Raw genomic sequence first — 25,676 nt, 5'->3', positions numbered from 1 at the left:
TGCAGCTCAACATGTCGGCTCTGTTTTTCCTTTTGCAGGATGATTGGGTCAAGTATAATCTTTAGAAGTTGCGTGATTTGATCTGTGTTTTTGTCCAAATTAGTCTGAAGGGCTGTGATGAAGCCTTCCACAAAGATTAACTTAGAGTGCATCATGGCAATCACCGTTGTCTGGTCCCATAATTGCTCGTTCTGTTCTCGATTAATTTCATAAACTGTGACATTGTGATTGCGAATGCTGATATCTTTCTTGCATTGATTTCCGGGTTTCCTAAGGACTTTTCTTCGACCTGTGCAGCTGCTTAGTCCATTAGTAGATCTTTGTTGGACAAGGGTGTTGGCCCACATTGTCGTTTACTTGAGAAGAGGGCCTGTTGACTTTTTTGCTCCTGCAGTCCTACTTGATGTCCCTAATCATGTGTGGTTGGAGCTTTCGGTGTGGAATATATGCTTGCAGAGCAGTGCACCCCAACTTGCAGACTAGTGGAAGCCTGAAGGCACTAAAGTTAAATGGCTTCCATTGCTGTATTAAGATTCAGATCCCAATCCTATCAAATGCATGTTTTGGGTTGTATTCTGACCCCCCTATCCCATTCTGTGCTAAGCCAGGAGAGGGAAGCCTGAAGGGAGGCAACGTGCTATGTTGATATGGTTAAGATTGGTACTATGCAAATCATTGAATGTGTGATAATGAATGGTTAAGATTGGTACTATGCAAATCATTGAATGAGTGATAATGAAGACTGTTGTGGAGATGTTTTTTGCCTTTGATCTTTTTCTGGGATATTAAATTACACTAGGAGGACAAACTACAGTAAAATTGGTGGTTAATGCACTTTGGAAAGTGTCAGTTGATTGGGGTGTTTTGGTGGGAGGAGGCGGGGTCATTGATAAATGATTGAATAATTGAATGTTTTTTTGAAGCGGGTTCATCAAACTCCCTATGAAGGTGCAAGCACCCCACAATAATTGGTTGTGGTTGGTGCCTGATCAAGCCACTATGTGCATGATCTTCAATTGTATGGCGGATGAAAGAGTGTAGAAGGTGATGTTGGGAGATACCAATTCGGCAATAGCATTGAAGCGTAGAAACCAATGTAAACTTACTGTTAAGTCAGGTGGACAATTACGTATTTTATGTGGACTGCTGCAAACTGCTCATTCAAGAATTCTGAGCACTTTTTGTTTTTTGCCTTTGCAAGAGAAAGCTTTATAACGTTAGATCTCTTGAGGGTATATATTGGAGGGGTCATAGTGGTAATCCATTGCAGGTTCTAATGCGCAACAAGATCAAGAATGTCAAAGTACACTTAATTTTGGCGTCATAAGATGGGACCACAAAAAGCACATTCGAGGGGATTGGGTCCTCCGACGTATTCCAGATCTATGACAGTAATCACCACAGCTGTGCTGCTTCGGAAAATCTTTCTACGTCAATGCGCTGTCCTCGAGGGCCTCTGTCAAGCCGACGTCACCGGATATTATAAGTAGGACGCACGACACCCGTAGCCTCAGTTAAGTTTTTTCCGCGAATGTGTTTGAAGAACCGAGATCTCCGAAGCAGAGTTCTGTTCTTTGGGTTCCTCGAACCTGTTCGTTTGTGAAGATCCGTGATGTCTTTGTCTTCTACCCCACGGCCGGGTTTTAAGTGTCGGGACTGCGGGTCCAAGATGTCTTTGACGGACTCGCACGACGCCTGCCTCTGGTGCCTCGGTGAGGCCCACGACACGGATGATTGTGTAGACTGCCAGTCGCTTACGTCGAAGGCCTTGCAGGAGCGTAAGAAGAACCTTTCTGTAGGTAAGGTGGCCAAGCCCCGGAAGTTGAAATCCACTGGGCTCTCGACTGACTATTCGAGGGGTGACTCTCCGCATCGTCGGCCTAGGTCCGGGGGGGAGGGGGTCTCGGTCCCGGAGTGGGTCCCGCCATTCCTCTGCTGCCTCTTCGAGGCACTCACGGAAGCGCCGTCACCGGTCGCCTTCCCCGTCCTTGTCCGAGGACTCCGCCTGTCGGCAGGTGGCTTGTCCCAACAAGCATTCCACTCCTGCCGAATGGGATTCATTTTGGCAGGAGATGATGGCGATTTTTCAGTCGCAGGGCTCCGGTCTGTCCGCGCTGTCAAAGACTCCGACCGTGACTGTGCTAGAGACGCCACTCGCACACCTTCAGGCTCGACCGGTCGAGGCCGTCTGAGCCTGTGATGTCTTCAAAGAAGACATCGGTGCCCAGGTCGTTGAGGGACTCTCGAGGCTCTGCCTCCGAGGAAGCCGTTGGCACCCAGGCTGTCGGGACACGCTTGGGGCTCCGCCCTCAAGGACTGTGTCGAAGCCGTCGGTGCCATGCTCGACGTCAACGCCGATGTCCCTCGACGCCTTTTGAGGCTGTTTGTCGGAGGTACCCCGTGGCACGGTGGAACCCCCTAGAAAGGCTCTGGCCAAGGCTAAAAATGTCTTTGTCCCTTTTTCTGTGCCCTCATTCCAGCATCTGGATTATATTTCTGAGGTGGATGAAGGATCTGAGGAAGGGTTGGTTCCTGATGAGGTACCAGACCAGATTTTATCTGGTCATATCCAGATTGATACCTGGGTCAGTCGTTGCACGACGCCAGTGATCTGGACACCTCTCCGAAGGTGGAGCTCTAAAGGCCTGAGCCTGGCACCCATGCCGAGTCCTCGTACCGGCGCCTTATGTCGAGGGTAACGGAATACTTGGGGTGGTCTGCGCCACCAGTGGATTTTCTGCAGGATGACCTGGCGGATATTCTCGACCAAGGTCTACCAACTGACCCAGTACTGCCATTCCATATGGCCTTGCAAAGAAGGGTGGCAGCGGCTTGGACTGCTCTGGAGAGTCTCCCAGCAGTGAGCAAGTCTTTGCCGTGAAAATACCGCCAAGCCAGTAGCGACCCCTGCTACTTGTCCACGCACCCCACTCCGCAGGGTTTGGTGGTGCAGGCGGCTACTGCCCCAGCAAAACAGGCGTTTTACCCTACCATCCCTCCTGATAGGGACGACAAGTGTTTTGATGGCTGGGCGAAGACATTGTTTTCTTCAGGGGGTATGGCTTTACAGGGAGCCAGCTCCATGTGTGCCTTGTCACGTTTCACGCACTGTCTGTGGAACTGTTTTGTTGGCGGATGATCATATTCCCGAAGGGGAGGAATGGGATGGTTTTCTTGCTATGGTGCAGGATGGCAAGGATGCCATGTGAGTCTGTTCAGTCGGGTCTGGACTTGGCAGATTGTGTCAGCCGGTTCATAGCGGTGAGCACCGTAATAAGCAGGTTTGCGTGGTTGCGGAAGTCGGGGTTTGCTCCCTGTGTGCAAGCCTGGCTCCTCAACATGCCATTTGATGATGAACATCTTTTTGGCAGCAAGGCTGACGAGAGCCTTGAGAGGCTGCAGACCACCAAAGCTGCAGCAAAGTTGTTGAGCGCTGCAGTTCGCCAACCACCGTCTTTTCATCCTAGGGGATAGCAATGGAGGGGAGGTTCCTTTCGCTATTACTCATCCTTTAGTAGATCGAGGGGAGCTGCAAGTCAAAGGGGCCAACCTAGGGTACCAGAGGTGGAAAACACGGTACTTGAGGTGCCAAGGCTGCTCGGGCAGCTGCCTCTTTACCCTCAGGCAATGTCGCAGCCGCTTCAGCTCAGTCATGAGGCCATGTCCCATGGTTCGCCGGTTGGGGGAAGGCTGGCGTAGAATCTTGTAGATTGGTGTGCCATTACTTCAGATGTGTGGGTTCTGGCGATCATAGCCCACGGCTACGGTCTTCCTTTCCGGCAGAGGCCTCAGGACAATCCACCAGGGAATCTCTCTTCAAAGAGGCCGGATCCTGTCCTTGCGCAGGAAATAAAAGCCCTGCTGGAGAAAGGCGCCATAGAACTGATGCCTGTAGCGGAGAGGAACAAGGGATGGTATTCCCTTTTTATTTTTTGATTTCGAAGAAAGACGTGGGATTGAGACCCATCATGGACTTGCGCGGTTTGAACAAGCTCCTCAGGAAGGACAAGTTCAAGATCGTTACTCTGAAGTCCCCCAGGCGCTTCAACTTCAGGACTGGTTGGTGTCTCTCAACCACAAGGATGCTTATTTTCATGTGCCGATCCATCCTAAGCACAAGAAGTACTCGAGGTTCGCAGTTGGTGACTCGCACTTTGTTTCGGGTCCTGCCGTTCGGATTGATCTCCGCCCCGAGGGTTTTCACCAAGCTCATGGTGGTGGCAGCGTATCTCAGGAAAGGGGATTCACATCTACCCCTACCTGGATGATTGGTTGATCGGGACGCTCTCTCCTGAGCAAGTCCTGGATCATCAGTCCGTCACCTGCCGCTCCCTTCACAAGCTTGGCTTCTCCCTCAATTTAAAGAAGTCCCACTTGACGCCAACTCAGCGGCTCCAGTACATCGGAGCAGTGCTCAACACTACCCCGGGGTAGTGTTTCCCTCCCCAGGTGAGGGCTCATCACATTCAGCAGACGGTACACAAGTTTCAACAGGCGCAGAGTCTCCCGGCGTTCAAGTTCTTGAGGTTGCTCGGCCTCATGGCATCCTGCATTCTTCTGGTGCCATAGGCCAGGTTGCGGATGAGATCTCTGCAATGGGCTCTCAAGATGCAGTGGTCAGTCCTCCGGCAGGATGTCAGAACCCGTGCAGGTGCCGCCCTCAGTCGCCCAGGACCTTCTGTGGTGGGCCGACAAAGGCAATCTGATGAGAGGGGGGGGGGGGGGGGTTCTGTTTTGGCTACCCTGGCCAGAGGTGACGATTGTGACGGACGCATCCTTCACGGGATGGGGAGCTCATGCCAACGAGTTGACAGTCAGCAGTCGTTGGTCTCGGTCGGAGTCCAGACTCCATATCAATCTGTTGGAGCTGAGGGCCGTCAGGCTTGCCCTGAAGTCTTTTCTGCCGACTGCGAGGAAATAATGTCCCGATTCTGACTGACAACACAGTGGCCTTGCACAACCTCAACAAAAAGGGGGGGGCAGGGTCACTTCCTCTGTGCAGGGAGGCGATGCAGCTCTGGTTCTGGGCCATCGAGCAGGAAGTTTCGGTCTCTGCAGTTAATCTGGCCGGTGACTAAAACAAGACAGCGGACGCTCTAAGCAGGCAACTCCCACTCGTGATCTCTCACGAGTGGGAGTTGGCTCAGGAGATGCTCCTGGAGATATTCGCCCTTTGGGGGACCCCTCAAGTGGATCTCTTCGCCTCCAGTGTCAACTGGAAGTGCAAAAAGGTTCTGCTCGCAGGAATTTCCACCAAGAGGAGCCTTGGAGACACGCTCATGATGGAGTGGTCCTTCCCACTGCTGTACGCGTTTCCTCCAGTCCCCGTCATCCTGCAAGTGCTGCGGAGGTTACGGAGGTTCGTTTTTTCGAATGATCCTCATTGCTCTGGCATGGGCCCAGAGCATGTGGTACCCAGACTTTCTCGACTTGTCCAACTGCTCTCCATGTCGTTTTCCCTACCGAGACGATCCGCTCTCATGGGAGGGGGGGGGAGGTCCGGTTCTCCATCAAGAGGTCAGATCCCTCAACCTTCATGCTTGGCTTCTGAAATGTTGAGGTATAAGGATTGGGACCTCCCTGAAGACGTGATGGAGGTGTTGCTTTCGGCCAGACGACCGGCAACAAAGTCCCTGTACCGTTGCCGTTGGAGAAAGTTCTGCGACTGGTGCAAGGTTAAGAATGTGGATCCTTTTTCATGTGACATTCCTGTGGTTCTAGCCCACAAGGGCCTGCAAGTGGGTACCATTAAAGGTTACCTGGCGGCGCTGTCCGTATTTAAGCGCTCGTCTGAGTGTTCTTATTTCAAAATCCCTTCAATTTCTCTGTTTTTGAAAGGGCTCACTAATGTGTTCCCACCGTCACCTTTCCAGGTGCCTGGGTGGGATTTGAACCTTGTTCTAAAGTTCCTAATGGGTGCTCTGTTTGAGCCTTTACATTCTTGTCCTTTGAGACTGTTAACCTTTAAAACTGTATTTTTAGTTGCGGTCACTTCCGCTCGCAGAGTGAGTTACAGGCACTTTCAGTTGAGCCACCCTTCACTGTGTTCATAAGGACAGGATTGTCCTTGGAGTTCGTCCTTCCTTTCTTCCGAAAGTGGTGTTGGAATTTCATTTAAGCCAGAAGGTCATCCCTCCGGCATTTTAGCCTCCTCCGCATCCTGGTAAGGAAGAGGAGAGGCTCCATAGGTTGGATCCTAGGAGAGCTTTAAGTTCTGCAGTTCACGCATGTCCCTGGTCCGAGTGGATGATCAGCTCTTTATAGGTTACGCTGGAAGGCGTTTGGGACAAGCTGTTACTAAGCAGACTTTGTCTAGATGGATTATCTTGGCAATATCTGAATGTTACCGCTTGGCGTGTAAGGACCCCCTGGTGGGCTTACGGGCCCATTCTACTAGGGGTATGGCTGCCTCTACTGCCCTGCAGAGGGGTGTGCCTATTTGTAACATCTGTGAAGCAGCCACTTGGGCTTCGGTCCATACTTTTGTACAACGTTACTCCCTAGATTCTATCCATGGGCAGGATCTGGCCTTTGGCAAGGCGGTCCTTTTCTCTGCAATTTGCTTGGGCATTCTAAATTTCTAAATTCTTTTTTCCCCCCATCCATATGTTGTTACTGCTTTGGGAGTCTGTCATAGATATGGAATACGTTGGAGGACCCAATCCCCTCGAAGAACAAGTTACTCTCTTACCTGGTAACGTTCTTTCGATGGGATGGTCTGACGTATTCCATATCGCTCCCACCCTGCCTACCCCGCTACAGAATTTCTTATGCGATTGCAGCTTACGTTTCCGCAAGGCTTTCTATGGTCAGACTGGCAGAAGATTGGTGCCACACGTTTTGGGGGAAAAAAACTACAACTGAGGCTACGGGCGTCGTGCGTCCTACTTATAACATCCGGTGACGTCTGCTCAACGGAGGCCCTCGGACAGTATCGACTTCATCGATGCAGGACGCAGATGCCAAAAGATTTTCCGAAGCAGCACAGCTGTGTTGATTACTGTCATAGATATGTAATATGTCGTCTGACCATCCCATTGAAAGAACGTTACCTGGTAAGAGTAACTTGTTCTATGGCTCATTGGTGTTCATGAGGGTCGCACAATGTAGGGTTTGAAATTGCCAGGAGTTGGGGAGCTATTTAGCTCCAGTTTATAACCAAGGGGAGCCTGGTTGGCTTGAAACAAACAGCTGCCAGGATCTACTTTTGACACATACCAACCTAGCTTTGTGATAACTGTGTGTGGAAATGTATATAAAGGAGACCAAAGAACACCCAAGAGTGGAGCATATTTAATAACCTAGAATGGACAAGAAGTTTTTGTTTAGATCTTGAGCAAAGTTAAGTTTGATGCACAGTATATTGTAGCTCCTGGTTAACCAGAGGTAGCTCCTGCCTAACTGTTAATGCCCGATACCCAGGAGATGCTATTTGCCCCTGGTCAGTAAATCCCAATTTCGATCCGTGCAATGTGTACATTAGACCCAGGGTATGTACATGGGTGACAAGATGAGTGCGCATTTTTTTAAACTTTATTTCTACACTTGTTTAGGGTACAAAACATTACATCATATTTAATTACATTCCAGATCAATCGGGGTCCTCGGCCTCGGCTTTGTCCAACAGGTATTGGTTGTATCTGGCCCATATGTTTCTGAGTCTGGAAGTGGGTAGTACTGAATCTATGTATAGGTACATACGTTATAAAAGACAGGTCAGAATGTGCACACAAACTGGTCACGAGAGACCAGTAACCCATACGGTTGGGCCTCAATGTATACATGGGCAATTTCAAGATAGACATGCATCCCAATATGCAAACACTGAAAATGATATACAATTATACATTGCAATATCCATAAACCTATTTATAGACAACCAGTCGCAATATAGTTTCGAACCACAAAATGCTGACCGGTAATGCAGTGTTCACACAGATTAAATGATCCACTCAGTTCTCAAAATGCAGAAACTGACTGCAGTGGGTAGACCTAGGGCACAAGGTGCACATGGACACCACATATTCAGGCAGAGGTCCCAATAAATGGCTGACAAAAGGCACCCAGATGTGCACTTATATTAATCTAGGCACATGTGTATCACTGCACTTTTTGTTGGGTATGCCTCATCTGTCTTGGACTCTTCTGTCCCATGGATCAGCATGGCATACTCTTCTGTCCCATGGAAAAGCATGGCATGAGGTGGAGTTGTGGATTGATGCAGCTGGGTCACTTGTCTTTCTGCACTTTCCTAAGGGCTTTGGAGAACCAAGGGAGGAGAGCATTTGCCATATACACCTGCCATGACATCACAGCAGGGCTTTGAGAGTTTCAAAAGTAAATGGTTGTTGATTTCCGATGGGGACCATGCACAGAAGTACCGTTCAAAACTAAAAACCTTGTAAAACGCAACCTCCGAAGCCTTCCATACAATAGTTAAGACCGGATTTCCTGCAGGATGTGAGAGCTCAAACTTGAAGTATGTGCAGGGGGACCTTCAACGGCAGAGGTATGCAGCGGGTTACCGGATCTAAATAGATTGTACTTTTGGAAGCCCATCACTATCGTCCAATTTGCCATTGTTGCGCATAACACAAGTAATTGCTTCAAATATCAGTGGACTAAATGGTTTGCTGTTAAACGGTTACTTTTGTAAGAGTCAATTCTACTGAAATTCTGCCAGTGTATGCAAATTGACCCATTACTTGAAGGTAGCCACTTAAGAATTTGCCAAACTCGTCATTGTACCATAGCATTTTTTGTCTGCTTTTAGTTATGTGGCATATTAATGCCATGCATATCTGAATACAATACTGTTCATGTTAATTTAGGTTTGTAACCCACTGCATGCCTCCTGAAGCTGCTTTCGATTGATGGGGCGATTTCCTAGCTATAAATAAAACTTCGACTTGCCGATGTGATGGTCACTCTCTCAAATTTGGCAGTCTGTTCAGAAAGGGGGACTTTATGCTTTAAGCATTCATCTACGGTCTCTTAGTTGGTGTGACCCCTGAGTTCAACTCTCTTGCAGCTCTGGGTTGGGTTGGGTTGAGGTGAAGAGAGCTGGAGGAACTGGTTTCTCAACTGGCCCTCTCTAAAACTACGTTATGGGCCACTGTGGCATACCTCTCAACCTTTTCGGTCACCAAGGAGGTTAAAATCAGGCTTGTTTTGGGCAGGTGAGTGCTCACTGAAGTCTATGGACGGGTGGTGGCAACTGAGTCCACAGCCAGTCACTCTTCAAATGTGGGCGATTTGAGAGGTATGTACTACGGGATGCCAGATGTTGGTCAGCTAATGTCAGGCAAGAGGATCCAACTATACTTACTTGTTCTGGAGAAGTTTTTAATTGTATGTCCATTCTGTTCGTAAAAGTCAAGATTGAATGCACACATTGAAGCTGTTTTGAGGGTGGTCCGAAAATAAGCCCAGGTCCTAGCCAGTCAAAGATGAAAGTATATTTTACACAACTTGGGTTAAGAGGTAGAAGGGGATGTTTGCTGGCCAGATGTTTTAACACCTCAGACTGGGTTGGTAGCAACGATCTACTAGGGCCAGTCAAATGGCATTTCAGCAACGAGAATACTGTGAACAGACTATATTTTGCATGTCTCAAGTTGCACCGGACTTTCTTTTCGTGCATTGAATACATGCATTTGTTAGGACGGCAAACGTACTGCATTCTGATTGATTCACTTCTCAAGTGGTTCAGTTTGTTTTTGGAAAATTAGTCGAACTCAGTTTGCAGTCATCGAAGGGGTGGAGTAGAAGTGAAATTTGATAAGCTCTGCCGAACTCGCATACAGCAAGAATGTGGCTTTAGATAAGAGCTCGTTTAACAGGCGTGCCTGTAAACCTGTTGGGCGGGTTAGCAAATTCAGTGCCGAGACCCCTTGATGACTTTAGTGCACATATTACCAGTGTGCTTTATTTAACGAATAAAGGTCTGCACTATTCTTTATCGGACACTGAAACCATGTCCCCTGTGGTAACTTCCCTCCCCTTAGTGCTTTTGATGGGCTTCTCTGGAGACTGTTGAGCAACATTCACTTCCCCTTGCCCTAGAGCGAAGGAAGCGGCAGTGAGGTGTAAAGGGAACTGCTTGCTCGACGCTTTTCATCCACCACATTTGCAGATGAGATTGGCAAAGCGTTTATAGATCGGTGGAAGATTGAACGGCCCATTCCGCATTCAATTGCACTGGAGCTGCAGTACAAGGAAGACATGCGGAGACGATTTCAAATGGTATAACGTTTTGGAGTGGTGGATGGTAGCGAAAAGCAGGAGGGGTAGGTGGGAAGAAAGTTAACGAGAACGTACTGCGGAAACACAGTCGGGACAGAGATGCACAATGTGCGTTTTGTAGTGTTTAAAGAAAAAGATCTTAACTTTGGTACTTTTATCTTTCTCTGGCCCGTCGCCGTTCTGGGGATTTTGACATTTTATATCTCTTCACTGGCAACTTGAATTCCCCTTTCCATGCGTGGTTTCGGATCTCCTGCAACTTTGTAGTAACTAATCGTTCCTCAAGCGTGCTGTGGATACTTTGCTTCCAAATTCACAGGCATGCTGGAGTGTTCTATTCTCCCACAAATACTTTGCCTGTCTGCTAGCACTCGTTGCTGTGGTCTTTAACTTGAAGCTCACCGGTTGAAGCACAGCAGCGTTAGTCGTACCCAATGCAAAGCGTTTAAATTGGGAAATGGTGACGTTTTCACAGCGATATGTGACGGCAAATACTGGAATATAGTGTTTTAGCTATTTTACGCGTCTAGCAGTAGCTCGCATGCCGCATTAGCCACCCGGCTCACCGTGCCAAAGCGTTTTAAGTTCAAATGTAAAAGGGGAATTGGCACAAGAGGCCTTTTATTACACATTTTGTGTGCTCTTCTGATAATGCGTGATCTCCTTGTCCGTGCTTACCTTACTTAGGCGAGTCCTCACCCTGGAGACAGGAGTTGCACAAGGACCCGAGCCACTCCCACCCCTCAACCCACCCCCTTCCCCCGCCAACGCCCAAAGTTTTGCGCTTAACATTTTTGATCTCCTCCCCCTAAGCTGGGTATAAAAGCACCTGACTCGTAGAGAGACTTCCTGTTTTGATTACCAAGCAGTTTAAAATACCAATGGGTAAGGGTCAAGGACTGTGACAAAGACCTGGAATGAACAGTAACTAATATCTGTGTAATCTGGCCCTTGCAGGAATACCCTTTAGCTCGGTTTACCATGGATGCACTTGGGGAAGGAATTGGACTTGTGCTCTGGACAAATTGGCCCTGAAGAACCACCATTCAGATCCAAACCTCCTGGGGCAAAGCCTCCAAAACCCAGGGTGCTGATAGCAGCAGCTTATCACGGGCAAACCTCCAGGGTAGCTTAACCCCTAGATGAGCCTTTAAGAAAAGGTCCTGGGTCACTTTCTTTCTTTTTTTCTTTTCACTTCATTCTGTAAAAAATGAAGAAAAGTAATTTTTACTCGCCGAATTTCTTGTACTGAGAAACTAATTTGACTGTCTTTTATTTAGAAACTGAACCAGAATGAGCTATTAAGACCACCCGAGATTCAAAATGTTTGCAGGGCCTTGGGTGTAGCATACGGGATAAACGGGTGGCTTGGTCAAGAGCCACCCCTCTGAAACAATACATCACATTTTGGCCACACACCCTTTCTAGAGTTCATTCTCATTTGAAGCAATATTTACGGTAAGCGGATGAGGGTGGGGGGCTGAGTGATCAATTTACAAGCTCTGTGAAGCATTAAGGAAAATGAGTCTTCACCCATTTCGAGCAGAACAGGCCAAGCCTTACATTCTTAAACTGGCACTTTCCAAATAAATTTATATGGCTTGTATACTGTTTGGGTGAATTTTGTGACAAATTGTATGAACAGACAGCCCAGTGTGCACTACATGTTCAGAATGGTTTTATGCTTCATATAACATTCTGTAGACCAGCTTCTGTTACCAAAATGTGATTTGCCTCTATGCGAATCGCTGAAGACTGTCCCAACTGCCTATGCCTCCCAGCTGCACTTGATTGGGTTCCTTGAAGGGATCGTTGCCTCTCAATCTGGGCAGGGACTTGTCCCTTCTGCCACTCTCACATCACACTGACCACTTCCTGCATGCCCTTGCATGGCAATAAGGGTGAGGACCCCAGAGAATTGTCTTTGTTGGCACTGGATGCGTTTAGTCAATGTGAAAGAGTTGGAAGATAGCCAAGGGGGCATTCATGTAAAAAGTACAAAAAAAACTGTCTTCCAGAGGCAGGGTGAGGAAAAGGGACATGGGGGTTAGCTAAGGAAAAAAGCACAGGTTTGTTTTGAGTGGGCATAGGTTCGGCATTTGCCTGGCAATGCCATAATGGTACTATCTGGCCATAAGATGCGACGGCTGCAAAATGATGTGATTCATTGAGCATATGAAAGCAGTGCCTGGCAAACGACGAACTAATACTCATAAACAAGGTGAAACTATTGGCTTTGCTGATGCTTAAATTTAACAAGACTTCAATGCAAGGATATGCGCACTGCGTATAAATCGTGGCGCTGAAGACCCACTTGTTAAAGATTTGTATTGAACCAGTAGCAAATTTAAAGCTGCAATTAACTCGATGAAGACCGTTTTGAAAGAACACTGGTATGAACTTGCAGCACAAACTTTGATCCTACTGCTTGATAAAGATCCCTGGAGGACGTTTTTGGTGGCGAGGGGCATGTAGTTGCTGGAAATTAAGAGGATGCAGCATAGCCATGGGCAGTTAATGGGTGGGTAAATCGCCAAACTACACCCCTACATTGTACCTGTCACATACCATCTCCCTCAGTTGTATTTCAATGCAATAGTTTCAGCTTATGGTGGTGCGTCCAAGACTGGTGTGACGGCGGCAGTAGCACCTCGGTGCAGCAACACGCCCCTCCCCCGTTCAATGCATGGGATTGAAGATTGAAAAAGCAGCAACTGCAATATGGGTTGAAAATAAGTTACTGGACTTTACAATTGTAAGGCTAAGGAATTAAGTGCCTTTAATTATGAGCCAGTAGATGGATGGGTAAAGTTTGTCTAACGGCATTTTAAAACCTGAGACCTCGCTAAATATCGGATTACTACTACTTTCATTTGAAGTAGCTAAAATGAGCCATTGCAAGCCATATAAAACGAAGCGGACAGACTCATCCCCACCTACCCAAACACTTGCGCATCACCCCAGCCCTCACCCAACTCCAGTGACTCCCCAGACCCTAGAGAATTGCCTTCAAAGGACTTTGCGTTGTTCAAAGCCATCCACCACAAAACCCATCTTAACTCCACGACCTACTGGAACCTGTTAACATACACATTGCACTCTGCAAACTAACATGCATTCACCCAATGGGCACGGAGATCATGGAACACCCTACCTCTTCACAGCTGCACTCTACACTACTTCGCCTCGTTCAGAAGGTGCCTCAAAACATACCCGTTTCTCCACACATCTGTCCTCTTCCCCTACTACTGTGGGGTGAAATATCTCCTGGATGCCAGAAATCAAGAGGCCTGAGTCCTTGCTATGCATGCCTCTAAATAAAGGGCCAGCAGAGAAATGTCCAATATAAGGCCTATGGAACCCAAGCAAAAGAGAAAGTGGGCCTAAAAATCTGAAGATGCTAGAATGTGCGCAATACTTCTCATGAAGGAAAGACACGTGGCAAGGATATTTCTACAAATCCATGGAGAGCTGCAATAGTTCCATGAAAAGGCAGTGCGCAGAGCCTTCACCTCTAAACTAATATGCTCAGCAAAATGTTCGCCAGACTGTCAAAATGTGAACTTGGTTTCTGCTTATAAACTCATTCCCATGGACAATTTTAAAGAAACTTGCATGCATATTTTGTAAATTGTGTGCCTTAATGTCATTTAAAATGCATTTATGTACATGTTTACAGGCTGTTTGCTGGACGGCCATGAGCTGTTGGATATTTCTTCAGATGTGCAATTCAATTTTAGGGCTTCCCTTGGTTGCCTTGGTGATTCAACCCTTGTTTTCCTCAAACATCAGGGCCTTTTCTTAAAAATACAATCTTAAATAATTTTGAGATCAGAAATGCAGTGCAAGACCAGATAAGGCAGGTCTGCTCTGCAACACCGGTGACCTACAGGTCACGGGCCCTATTTAAAAAAAGCAATGCATTGGCTTAGCCATTGGCTCTTGAAAGGATCAGTTTATATAAACACAGAACCCTCTGCTGACGTCATGTGCTCAAGAAGGGTGGGGGCCCACCAGATGAATGAAGTAGGCTATTGCTTTTTTAAATGGGAGAATCTCATTTTATCGCATAAAATGGACAGTGTCCATCGCATGAGTCATTCTAAGACTTTATTAAAGGTGAGAGTTAATCCCTTTTAATCACGCTAAAACTATTTTGGTGGAATAAAGTTATTGATGAAAATGTGTTTTGGGCCTCCTTGATTTTCAGAGATGTAAAAAGTTGATAAAGCATGCCAATTATGATCTGACGCCAGTGAAACAGCATATTTTTCACTGATATGGTCTCCACGTGATGAGTCTCCTGTGATTCGCTTTAAAATGTAGTGCTAAAAAATGTAAGGGTATTTGCCATTTGGTGACATTTTTAAATCTTAATACAGACTGAGCCCACCTGTCGCAGTGAGATGAAGCTCTCCTTCCCTAGCTGTCCCAAAACGCCACATCCCCCTTGTCCTATTGGCACACTGGTGGAAGTGGGGGTAGTGACACTCCACCGATCCCTTTGTGAGAATTATGACAAGTGAGTGATGTAATTTGCCCTATAACTAAGCCAGCTTGCCGCAGAGCTGGTGTTATCCCCCTAATTCCATGAGGTGGCCTGCCGAAGTCTGGTGTGAACATCCCAGCAGAGAGGCCTAACCTTGCAGTGGAGCCAGAAGACCTAGAAGCTGATTGGGGCCCCTTAGAGGAAAGAGACCACCTTTGTCTGACCCCCATTTGGCTGTCCACCAGTGTGCCCTGATGCCCAGTCCAGAACTCTCCTGTAAGTAGAAATACCCGGAGCTATAGATTCTGTGGCCTATATTTTCAACATTGTTTTAGTTATTGTACCATTGAAGTCACTGGTTTGCCCGTGTTAGATACTTAGCATATTTATCAAAGTAAATTAATTAATTTCCCCATTTAATTCACGGGATCTTTATTGCTGGCATTCAAAACCAACAATCTTTTCCAAGTGTGTGAGCTGATATAGTCGTGAAGATTTGCTAAACGAATTAATCCCAAAAAGCCCTGCTTCCACGTGTGTTCCCATTGTGCAAGTTAAAAACGAAATTGTCCCTTTGTTCCCATTGTGATATGAAACGAATTTCCATTTTCTTTCACATTGCATCTGTCATCCCAACCCGATTTTTTTTTTTCGTTTTTTCCCCCCCTATTTTCTGACCATAATCATAAATCCCTGTTATTGTCAGACGCAGCTAAACACATTTTCCCCTTACCTTTCTTCCTGTCATATTGTTTCTGTGAATCCTACCCCAAATCTGATTGTCCCATTCTGTTCATACTCCCTGCCACTGACTTTCTTTCAAAAGAGCCACGCCCAGTGGATGTTTGGAGGGTGAGGGTTGCTGGGACAAAAGTATAACCCTTCGAACACACGGATTTAAGCAAGTGACCATTACTTCTCACATCCGGCATTTGGAATGCTTAAGTGATGGTAAGAGTTCAATCAACATATCTAAAAGTGGAATGCACTTGGCAATAGAGTATAAATGTTCTTTTCGTATATTAGATGACAGCATACATTAAAATGTCGGACCAGTTGGTCATTGATAATAGCCACAAACATTATACAAACCATTAAACACTGTACGTGAAATGTTGTACTTGACATCAGCATGTAAGACTCAACATGTAATTAACCTAAGTGTTCATTTTCTTTGGTATTTTCTCTCATTTCCATTTACTCCTACCCCACACCCCTCCCTAATCTCTGTCCACATATGCATTGTTTTTACATCTTGTGATCAACAGTGATGCAATGACTGAGATGCCCTGTTTTGAATAAGGGTCACTATGAGCCGAAACGCTTGTCAATAAAAAGGGCTCTCCCACGGGAGATTTGTGATTTAAATTTGGTTTATTTTTAAAAAAATTGAATATCAATATCTTGTAACAAGTGTGGCGCATTCAGTGTGAAAACCCCAGGAAAAAAGTATAACCCTGTTTGCAGTAAATTTTCATTGTGTGGTTTAAACTGTTCTTTGCTTGTATTGGGGGAGGTGATGTAAGGGGAAACTGTGGTAACTGCATATTCTAGTGTTATTTCTGTGTTGATACTTTTACAAAGGTTATTTTGTTTGTGTTGCCATGGCTTTGATGGCTGTAATCTGTTTGTTCTAATTTGACTTAAATACATCTTAATGCACACTGGCCTGGTTACTAGCCCATTGTGGCACCGGGTATTTGTTGGGGTTGTGTGAGATTGGTTGGAGGCCTTACCAAAGTGAACCTTTTCCAATAAACCGAAAGCCAATTGTGTGCCACATTCAGTGTAGGGGGAGGAGCTCCCTGACTTGCGTGTGACTGTATAATAAACCGCGACATTACAACTTGTCCATGGTAATCTTCCTATCCTGAACAACATTTGGAAATTCTGTTTTAACTCCCACGTTTTCAACCTTTGAATCATTTAATGTGCTCCATGACCCTCTTGCTAGTGGAAGCACTTTAACACAAAAAAGCTAACCTTTTTCAAATTAAGAAGTCATTTTTTTTTCTGACTACACTTTGGATGAAAGGTCGCAAACAAACTTTCTGCAAAGTTTGTGAGGAAAAAATCTGGCATTTTTCCCCAAAAAGCTGCAAGGGGAATGGTGGGAGAGACCTGTTTTAAACATATTGGTAATGCACACATCGGTCCTTCTCAGCTTTTATTCGTTTAGTTTATTTACAAAGCGCACCAAGCTCTGAGGCACCTGGGTGGATATCTTGCATATACATTTGTTTCAAAGTTGCAGAGGAAAAAAATAATATATACATATTATACATGGAAAAAACACATACATATGGTACATATGGGATAGTGAATGAAGCCGGTTCGAAGTACAGTAGAAAGATAGCGAGTGGACATAGAAATTTGTTAAGGCTGTTTAGTTTGTGCATTTTTCCTGAATGTGTTATTCCACAATTGAGCAGCTTGCACAGGGAAGCTGTTGTCTCCTGCCCTTTGTAGATTGAACTTGGGGATTTTAAGGGCGTGTGATTGAGCAGACCTGGTGGGGCAAACTGAGATGTGACTTGAGAAATTTAGACCGGTATCTCTGTGCTAGGTTCGCGAGACATTTATGTGAGTGACAAGGTTTTGAATGCAATTCTTTGGAGAGCCAGTTCAGGTTGCATCTGGATGCAGAGATGTGATGGGATCTGGGGATGTTCAGTGCTCATCTAATAGCGTTATTTAGTATTACTTGTATCATTTTTGTTCACTTTGGTTGGTACCCAAGTAAAAAGCATTGTAATAGTCAAGTTTAGATGGGACTAGTGCTCTAGCTATAGGTGCAATTTGTGGTTGTTAATAATGGTCTGAAAGCCGTGATTAATTTGTAGGTCTAGGCCGTCGAGGATGCTGTCGCATTCATTTGTCTTGTTAATGTGAGTGCGGAGTCGATGGAAAAGCCTAATGTTTTCACATCCGCGGAAACCATGATGATACCATCATTATTGAAGGCATTGAACTGTCTGATCTTCGTTTTGTTTGGGATCCTAGGAGGAGTAACTGTCCTATCATTAAGACAGTCAATATCTAGCCACCCAGGCTTGTATGATGAGGTAAATGTCATTTGTGGGGGATATGCAGGATCCTTCGGGGGGGGGGGGGCGAAGCTGACAGTACAGAGACCCTCAGAACTGTTGTCTAGGAATGATTGGATCCAAGCATTGGCTTTGTCAGAAGTGGGCTGCTGAGGTTAGATGTTTGCATAGGACTTTGTGATTTACTAAGTTGAATGCAGCCGGCAAGTCCAATGGGAGGGCAAGCTTACCTGTCGTAAGTCTTCAATTTGTGTCTTGAGGTCAATCAAGGCCATTTCCGTACCATGTTTGGGTCTAAAGCTTGCTTGCCCTAGACAGAGAAGGTTATTGCTTCCAAGATGCTCTTGAATCTGCAGATAAGCTGCTGTGTCCAGGCTTTTCAGTAGAAATTGAACCGTAGTGATTGGTCTACAGTTGGTTGGGATGCGTGGGTCTAGAGTAGCCTTTATTATTAGGGGTAGGACCCAAGCATCTTTTCGATAATTGGGTACTGTGCTTGTATTGAAAGAAGCATTGGTTAGTGAGGGAGCCAGTTCTTTGGCTGCTTCTTGGACGGGAGCCGGACAGATGGGCCCCCCTGACCTCTTGAAGGTTTTAGTTTAGTGATTTAGTCCTTGACTTCTTGGATTATAGAGGGGCAAGAAGTTTAAAGGTTTTTAGGTATTCGAGTCGTGAGCCAATGGGGTGGGTTGTTTTATGTCAGGGAAGAGACTGTTTTTTTTCAATTCTATTTTGTCTTGTAGCATAGTTATTTTATCCAGTAGTACTGTTAGTTAGTGCACCAGGTGATATCTTTGGTACGAGTGTCCGGTGGCGCCACAAGTATATTGAAGAGTTCTTTGGTACCCTTTGGATTGAGTTATGCGGTTGTTGTACATGGTTTTTCTTTGCCTGGTGTATAGCCTCTTTGTAATTAAGGGCTGCTATTAAAATGTCTTTGTAAGGGGCTATGGGAAGACACTGCAGCATTTCTTTTGATTTTGCATAATGATTCAAGGTGCAGAGTGAACGTGACTTGAGATGTGAGCGGGGTTTGGCTTTGCAAGGATTTAGAGGTGCTAAGATATTAATGGCATTGAGTAGGGTATGGTTGTAGAGGTCTACTTGGACAGTGGGGGGCAGTGTGAGGTTTTGGGGATTGGCTGCAGCAAGGGTAGGAGTTTCTCAACTGTTATATTGCGATTTGTTCCTTGTGAGTATGGGTGATGAGAGGTTCTTATGATTAGGCTGAGTACATTCCTTTATGGTGAATTAGATGATCCAACCAGGCACATGGGGTGTTAGAGAGGATAGTTATGTCGCTGTTAAGGTCAACCAGTCTAGAGTCCTTCTTTTGTGTCGTTCATCGATACGATGTAGAAAGCCTAGTCTGAAATCGTATTAGCGAGGGATCGTGCATTAAAATCTTTAGGGTCTCTGAAACCGAAGTTCAGATCACCCATTAGTATAATTTGTGATCCTGGCTTATTAGTCGCAAGGAGGAGCAGAATGTCTTCCTCAAATGTTCTGGATGCAGTGATGGGTAGTTTAATGGACAGTAGTTCAGCTGAGGGAATACATTGATTGGGTATGAGCCCACGACCTAGAGTGGTTTTTGCAATAAAAGCAACCGCCCCCTGCCTTTGGCTAGATTAGATTCTCTATCGAGGCGGATGATGAAATACTTGTCAGGAACGGCTTGTCACAGTGAAGGCCCTGCAGCTGCATTGAGCCATGTCTCTGTAAAAGTCCAAGTCGTGGGAGGTTATGAAATCGGCAATATCTAATGCGTGAGCAAGCGGGGACCTGGCATTGATGAGGGCACCTTTTGAGCTGGGTGGTAGCAATCTTCTGCTTACATTTAGAGTGTGCAATATTTTCTCTAGCTGAAGTGGCGATGTTTGCAGTATACTTGGTGGTGTCGGCTATTTTGGTGATGTGTTTAGAGTTTGAGGGGTAGGCTGGTGAGAATCTGGAACCTAGTCTAAAGTTCCTTCTCTTCAGTGAGCATGGTTGGTTTGGGATGGGCTTTGTGGTGAATTAATCCATTGGGCTGGGGTGATGATGGGGATAACTTATCGTAGGTAGGGTGGAGAGCGCAGTTTTGAGTACTGCATGACTGCAGGGAGGTAGACATGTTGACGGTGGTATGCTGTCTGATGGTAGTCTGTGACATAGCTAGAGAAATGAATGGATTCTTGGCCAGCATATTGGGGTTGTGATTGGGAAGCAACAGGTTAGTTCTAGCATCATTGGTGGTCATGGTGGTCGGATGTTAGGAGCTAAGCAGCAATGGAAGGTATGACCAGAAAGCACCAAACATAGGCATGACTTATCTGGTGGAGTGTTGTATGTGGGTTAATTGAATGATAGGCTATTATTAGCATTTCGGTGTACTAGGCTGATTAGTTGCAGTTAATACATCTGGGCATGGGCTAGATGCAGGTATAACCTTAGTCGGGGTGCAGTTTAGTTTGGAGGCATTGCCGGTGTCAGTAGTACATGTCGGCAGGGCATCCGAAGTGGGCAGTGCTATCTGGGGTGGTTACTCTGATATAACTAGGAAGCAGAGCATGGCACATAAGGTCGCAAAGCGATATTAACAAGCTCTGGTAGTATAGGAGAGGGTTGCCGATAGTTTGCCGGCTAGTGTTTGTAGCAGTTCTCATTGGCGTGGTGCGTAGCACAGACCATTTATGGATAGCCAGAGGGTGCAGGGGCTTAGCTCCGTAATGGCGAAGTCCATGGTTGAGGGTTCCAAAGCGGCACAAACGGGCACCAACAGGTATCATTTGATAGGAGGCTGGCGTTCGCCCTTTGGGCTTCCTATTGGGCCATTTAAGAAAAGCTGGTAGCTTATCACGGCGCCAGCTTGCAGTAAATCAAGACCATGCTGCTGTTAAATCAGATGTGTGCTCTGGTGCACTATGTAGCTGCTGCCACTTTGGAATGGGAAAGGACAATGGTGGCAGTAACAATCCTTGCTCAAATTTCCGAGTGACACTCGTTACAGCGAACAGGCTGAGCGCAAGTATATGTGCCTACAATGTGGCAATTGTGCAATCAGCTTGCAGTGACTTGGGTGGGTATGCAGCCATTATTTTCATGTCTCGCGGTTGCTCTGCATAAAGCCCCACTGGGCTTACCTGGTGTGAGGGGACCCTCTGTGGGCCTCCCTCTTGTCGTGGAGCGTCTAGAGTACAGCAGCTTCCATATGAGGTGGACGGGCAGGAATTCCTTGGTTATGTGAAACACTTTACTTTGAATACTGCATTAAGTGATTTACTATGTATCAAGGAACGTTTCTGGTCCTCTGACATCGGTTACCAGTTTAACATCTCTTCCGTACTACATTTAGCTTACCTAAGCAACTGATGCCTACACAGCTATTTCCTTGCAGCAGCTCTAATTTGAAAATTCTACTCGTCTCTTTCCCTTCCTCTTCGATTGCCCCTATAATTCTCTTTACTGTCAGATGTTAGACCTGGCACATTTCTTGTAGCTCTACAAAATCGTTGGTCCTTTTTGATTAACTAGAAAACTGACCGTTAACTAAACGCACTACATAGCTCTTAATTTCACATTTTGTAGCCTTTGGTGCCGTGGGGGGGTCCTTCCACCTCTTTAGGTGAGGGAATTTCAGATGGATTGCAGTGATCTGCTCGCTATTTCACAATCGTAATTTTTCAGGGTAGTTACCACTGAGTTTAAAATGTGTGCGTCCCTTTAAAGTCACTGGTTCACAACAGGTGTAATCCAATCAATGGGGTTTACCACAGTATGTCTGCAGTTTGTTTATTAAATACAGGCGCAGGGCTCAAGTTGAGGGTACATGCGGCAGATACCGTCCCCAGGGTGTTTTGGAGGACTTGAGTCCGTGTCTTGTAGTATTTTTTGAACTGTGGGCTCCATGTTCACAGGTCGGGCACTTCTCCACTACATCATATAACTAACTCCAGGGAAAACACTGGTATTCATTTTTGGGGATTTAAAACATGAACACTTTGTAATTTTTCTAATCCTATTAGAAAATATCCCCTTTGCTTTTTGTGCATGTTAATTCTATGAAAGGCAAATGCCCTTTTGTCCTGCACAATTTGTATGGTTATGCAAAGCCAATTGAAAATGTGCATATTACACATTGATATGGTAATTTCTGGTGACATCCCATCGGGCAGGTTAATGAGTTCCCCACTCATGGTATTTTTGGGCAGGTACTCCCTGATACAGGGCATAAAGACATTTTTTCAAACTCAAATTTCGATATGCCAGAGAAAACTCAAGTGATCCATATTGGCTAAGTTTGTTTTGGAAAGCTATGTGTAGCTGACTCTAGAGAATAGAGCAACAGAGGAGCAGGGGGTAGGTCGGAAGTAGATTTATTTTAGTCTGTTCCCAAGCTCTGATTGTTGGACCTTCAGATTTAGAACCTGGTAGTTGTAATCTTACCTCAGCAACCTCATTGATCAGTGAATGGTGTCCTTGCAACCAGTATCACAAGGTCTAAAATGGATTATCTTTATGGCTGTTAACAATCCCACCCTTTCCTTTCATTGCTATCCTTTAATGATTACATTCCCAAATTATTCCTTTTATATTTTTGATTTCTTTAGTTGCATATCGAACAAAGTAACTTGAAACAATAAATAACAAATACCCAGTAAAGTTGGCCTCAAATGTGTTTGAAAGCGGAAAGTATGTTGTGAGGGCTATTATGCAGAAAACTGTCAACTCTTAACACCAATTGTAGCAACACTGGCTGCTGCCTCTGGGTGGGACCGTGCCCTAGTTTGCATGCACAAGAGTGACTGTCCTGTATCTTGGTGATATGAAATGTGCTACCCTGAAGATTATATTCCATCTTGGTGCACCATCTGCTAGGGAGATAAGTTGTCTTGGTGTACTTTGCACTGACAAACTGAAGACTATAATTTGCAATATTAGAGGCTCTCCTCGCACATCCTCAATGTTTGAAAGTGAAGGAGTTCAAATGAAATAAGAAAGTTTTGCTAAGCATAGTGTCCTTTTAAGTTGACAATCCACGTTGTCCTGTAAAGTGTCAGCTTTTACAAGCAATCGGCTCAATTAGCTATATTGATATATCAAAAGCATGAATGCCATTTTTATTTTTTGAAAGGTGAAAAGAACATCTTTTTTTGTTTGCTAGGCCATACATTGCTTTTTCTAGATTAAACTTATTCACGTATGGCTTCGTGATTGGTTGGAAGCCTAAGATATCATTGTTGCATTATTTTCCATAATTGTGCCTAAAATGTGCTCTTACACGAATGTGCTGCATATTTGCATCTCATGCCTGATTGTCTACCAACAGCATGTGATTCTGTTAACCTCGAGTGACCTTACAAAAAGGTCATTTCAAGTTGTAAGCCACTAGCAAGGCGCAACATACTTTCCCTCTTAATTCTTCACATACAGAGTACACCATTCCTTATTTACCAAGAGTCCGTTATCACTAGCTAATGGCTAGTGCACACTTTGCAGCCTGCCTTATAACCATTGTGCCCCAAAAAGTGGCCTTGTAGTGCTACGGGGTATGTATGTCCTAGGTTTAGGTCTGCGAAAGAATCTGAATCCCAGGGACAACCGCTAACATTATTTAAAGGAATTATGGATCCGCACAAGATTAGTCACACAGCTGTGGCTTAAACGGAATGCAACTTTCTTTAGCAGCGCAGTCACACTACACTTTACCAACAATCTAGCAATGATGCATTGTACACAAGTACCCATTTCGTGGAAGGCAAGTTGCAAGGAGATATTTACCCCAAAGCCATCACAAATTGCAATTGTGGTGCAACACAAGATGTGATCACGCTTCACCTAGCAGGAGACCTCTAAAAGGCACCAGTATTCGAAGTCTGAACAATTGGCAATCTTGAGTGCAGTAAATATGTACAGTGAGTAGTGTTAAACCAGACCCCTAATGTGGGAAGAGGGAGTGTCCCCAATATTGTATGGCACTTTGTGAGCCATCATTCAAGCTCTGCCATACTAGATGTTAATTGTACACCTCTTAAGAGGTGCAAAGCTTTCTGTGCTCAGGGAAAAATGGGCTGTAACTGTGCCATTGAGTAATGTGCTTCTCTTTTATTTGGTAGCCATATTTCCAGGATGGTCGTAGGTGATGTCTCTGGCTTACGGCACTTCAATCCCATGTAGACTGACTGTCCTAAAGTCCAGCTGCAGTTCCGGGGAGCCCTGGTAGAGTCCCCATTCTTCCCTGGAGAGAAAAGCTGTAACACAACCCAGTCACAGCTCCGGGCTGGGCTTGGGGATGGTCAACCCACACGGGTTCCCAAGGCCAGGGATATCATCCCGACCATCCTGGAGCTCTGGCTGGCCCGCATTACAGCTTCCCCCTCTGGGAAAGGACGGGGGATCCTGCTGGGGCTCCCTGGATCTGCAGCTGGGCTTGGAGACTGTCAGCCCACATGGAAGACAGCCGGCCATGGACATAAACCCAAGACCATCCTGAAGCTCTGGCTGGTCTGTTACAGCTTTTCCCCTCTGGGGAGGCATTGGCACAGCCAGGGCTCACCGGTGGGGAAAAGCTGTAATGGGCCAGCCCAAACGCCAGGATGGTTGGGCAGGGTGGAGGGAGGTGGAGGTGATGTCCCTGCCCTTGGGTGGCTGTCTCCCTTGTGGGTCGACCCGTCGCCAAGTACGGCAGTCCCAAGGTGCCCACCAAGGTCCCCATCCCTCCCCGAAGGAAAATCTAATGCAGCCCAGCCGAAGCTCCCAGACGGTCGTGGGTGATGTCCCTAGCCTTGGGCGTTTGTCTCCCATGTGGGGTTGACCGTCTCCAAACTCGAGCGTTACATCTTTTATCTCTGAGAAAAGATGGGGACCTTGCTGAGGCTCCCTGGGCATTACTTCTGCACCACCAGTTACTGCACACACCACTGACACTTCAGCCACAGTCTGTCAACCACACCAACAATCTACACCCCCACACTATAAAATAGAATATCAAAAGGACAATTCGTACTACTTGGCCAGCAAAATCTTCAGCCTGCCACAACTGTAAACCAAACATTCATTATCTGTGGTCAGCCCAGCGAAAACCTATCCAAACCATGTTCCCATCACACCTACCACTTTATACAAGCCTTCCCTGGTGGTTTAGTGACCCCATCCCAAGTAAAAACACATTTGCCACTTCCTATGGGCAGATTCGCAATCTGCCCTCTGGGAGAGCTACCTGACATGCCCCCATTCACTTGGGCTATACAAAATCCGTCTAGTGAACCCCCACACCCCAGAATAACCCTAACAAAGTAATTTTTAAAATGTTTGTTTTTCGTTTGCCCCTTGCCTAGGGTTGTCGCAGCATAATGCCACATGCTTTGAGGGCTGCATGGGGAGAGGGCCACTTACATACCAAGACCCCCTCACCCACCATTTCAAAACGGATCCCTGCTGATCTAGTGGTTTTGCTGGTCACAGATTGAAGTATCCATGGCCAGCAATGCTTCAAGGTTGGTGCTGTTGGAAAGGGGAGTCTCCCCCTTCCAACGAAGCCTCGCGTGATCAAAATGGATTAGAAATGCCAGAGATTGAGGGAGGAATCTGCCTTCATGTTCACTGTCCCGGCCAAAAATGGTTGCAGTGGTGAAATTGCATCCCATGTCAGTACGCACGTTGCAGTGAAACTGAAGTAAATCCCCCCCCCCCCCCCCACATAGTCCAGGGTTTGATGTTTCAGGTTTGTAGAAAGGACGAACTATCTTGTCCTCGGCACTGCAAACGTAGCGCTGAGGAAGAGATGACTTGTCCTTGGCACTTAAGGGGTTAGTGGGAGATCATTCCAAGCTCTGGGGCAGCAACACTTCCATCACCTTGAGTTCTAAACTTGCAGCATAGGCATCAAAGTGAGTTACAGCATCCTTCAAATG

General features: G+C 46.1%; 1 protein-coding gene across 5 annotated transcripts in view; it reads left to right on the top strand.

Annotated features, from left to right (window-relative positions):
* Nucleotides 1–25,676, top strand: part of ZEB1 (zinc finger E-box binding homeobox 1) — a 648,143-nt gene that overhangs the window by 170,581 nt on the left and 451,886 nt on the right. The window contains exon 1 of one of the 5 annotated variants that reach the window (XM_069648077.1): nucleotides 10,223–10,245. The exons of the other annotated variants lie outside the window; for them this stretch is intronic. The gene's annotated coding sequence lies outside the window, so the exon portion shown is untranslated. Of the gene's footprint in view, nucleotides 1–10,222; nucleotides 10,246–25,676 lie in introns of those variants that run through there. 5 annotated transcript variants of the gene reach the window in all.

Source organism: Ambystoma mexicanum, chromosome 2q (genome assembly GCF_040938575.1).
Source record: "Ambystoma mexicanum isolate Mex_15411 chromosome 2q, UKY_AmexF1_1, whole genome shotgun sequence".
Lineage (NCBI taxonomy): Eukaryota > Metazoa > Chordata > Amphibia > Caudata > Ambystomatidae > Ambystoma > Ambystoma mexicanum.
Note: the sequence above shows the minus strand (reverse complement) of the source record. Positions and strands in the feature narration are given on the sequence as shown.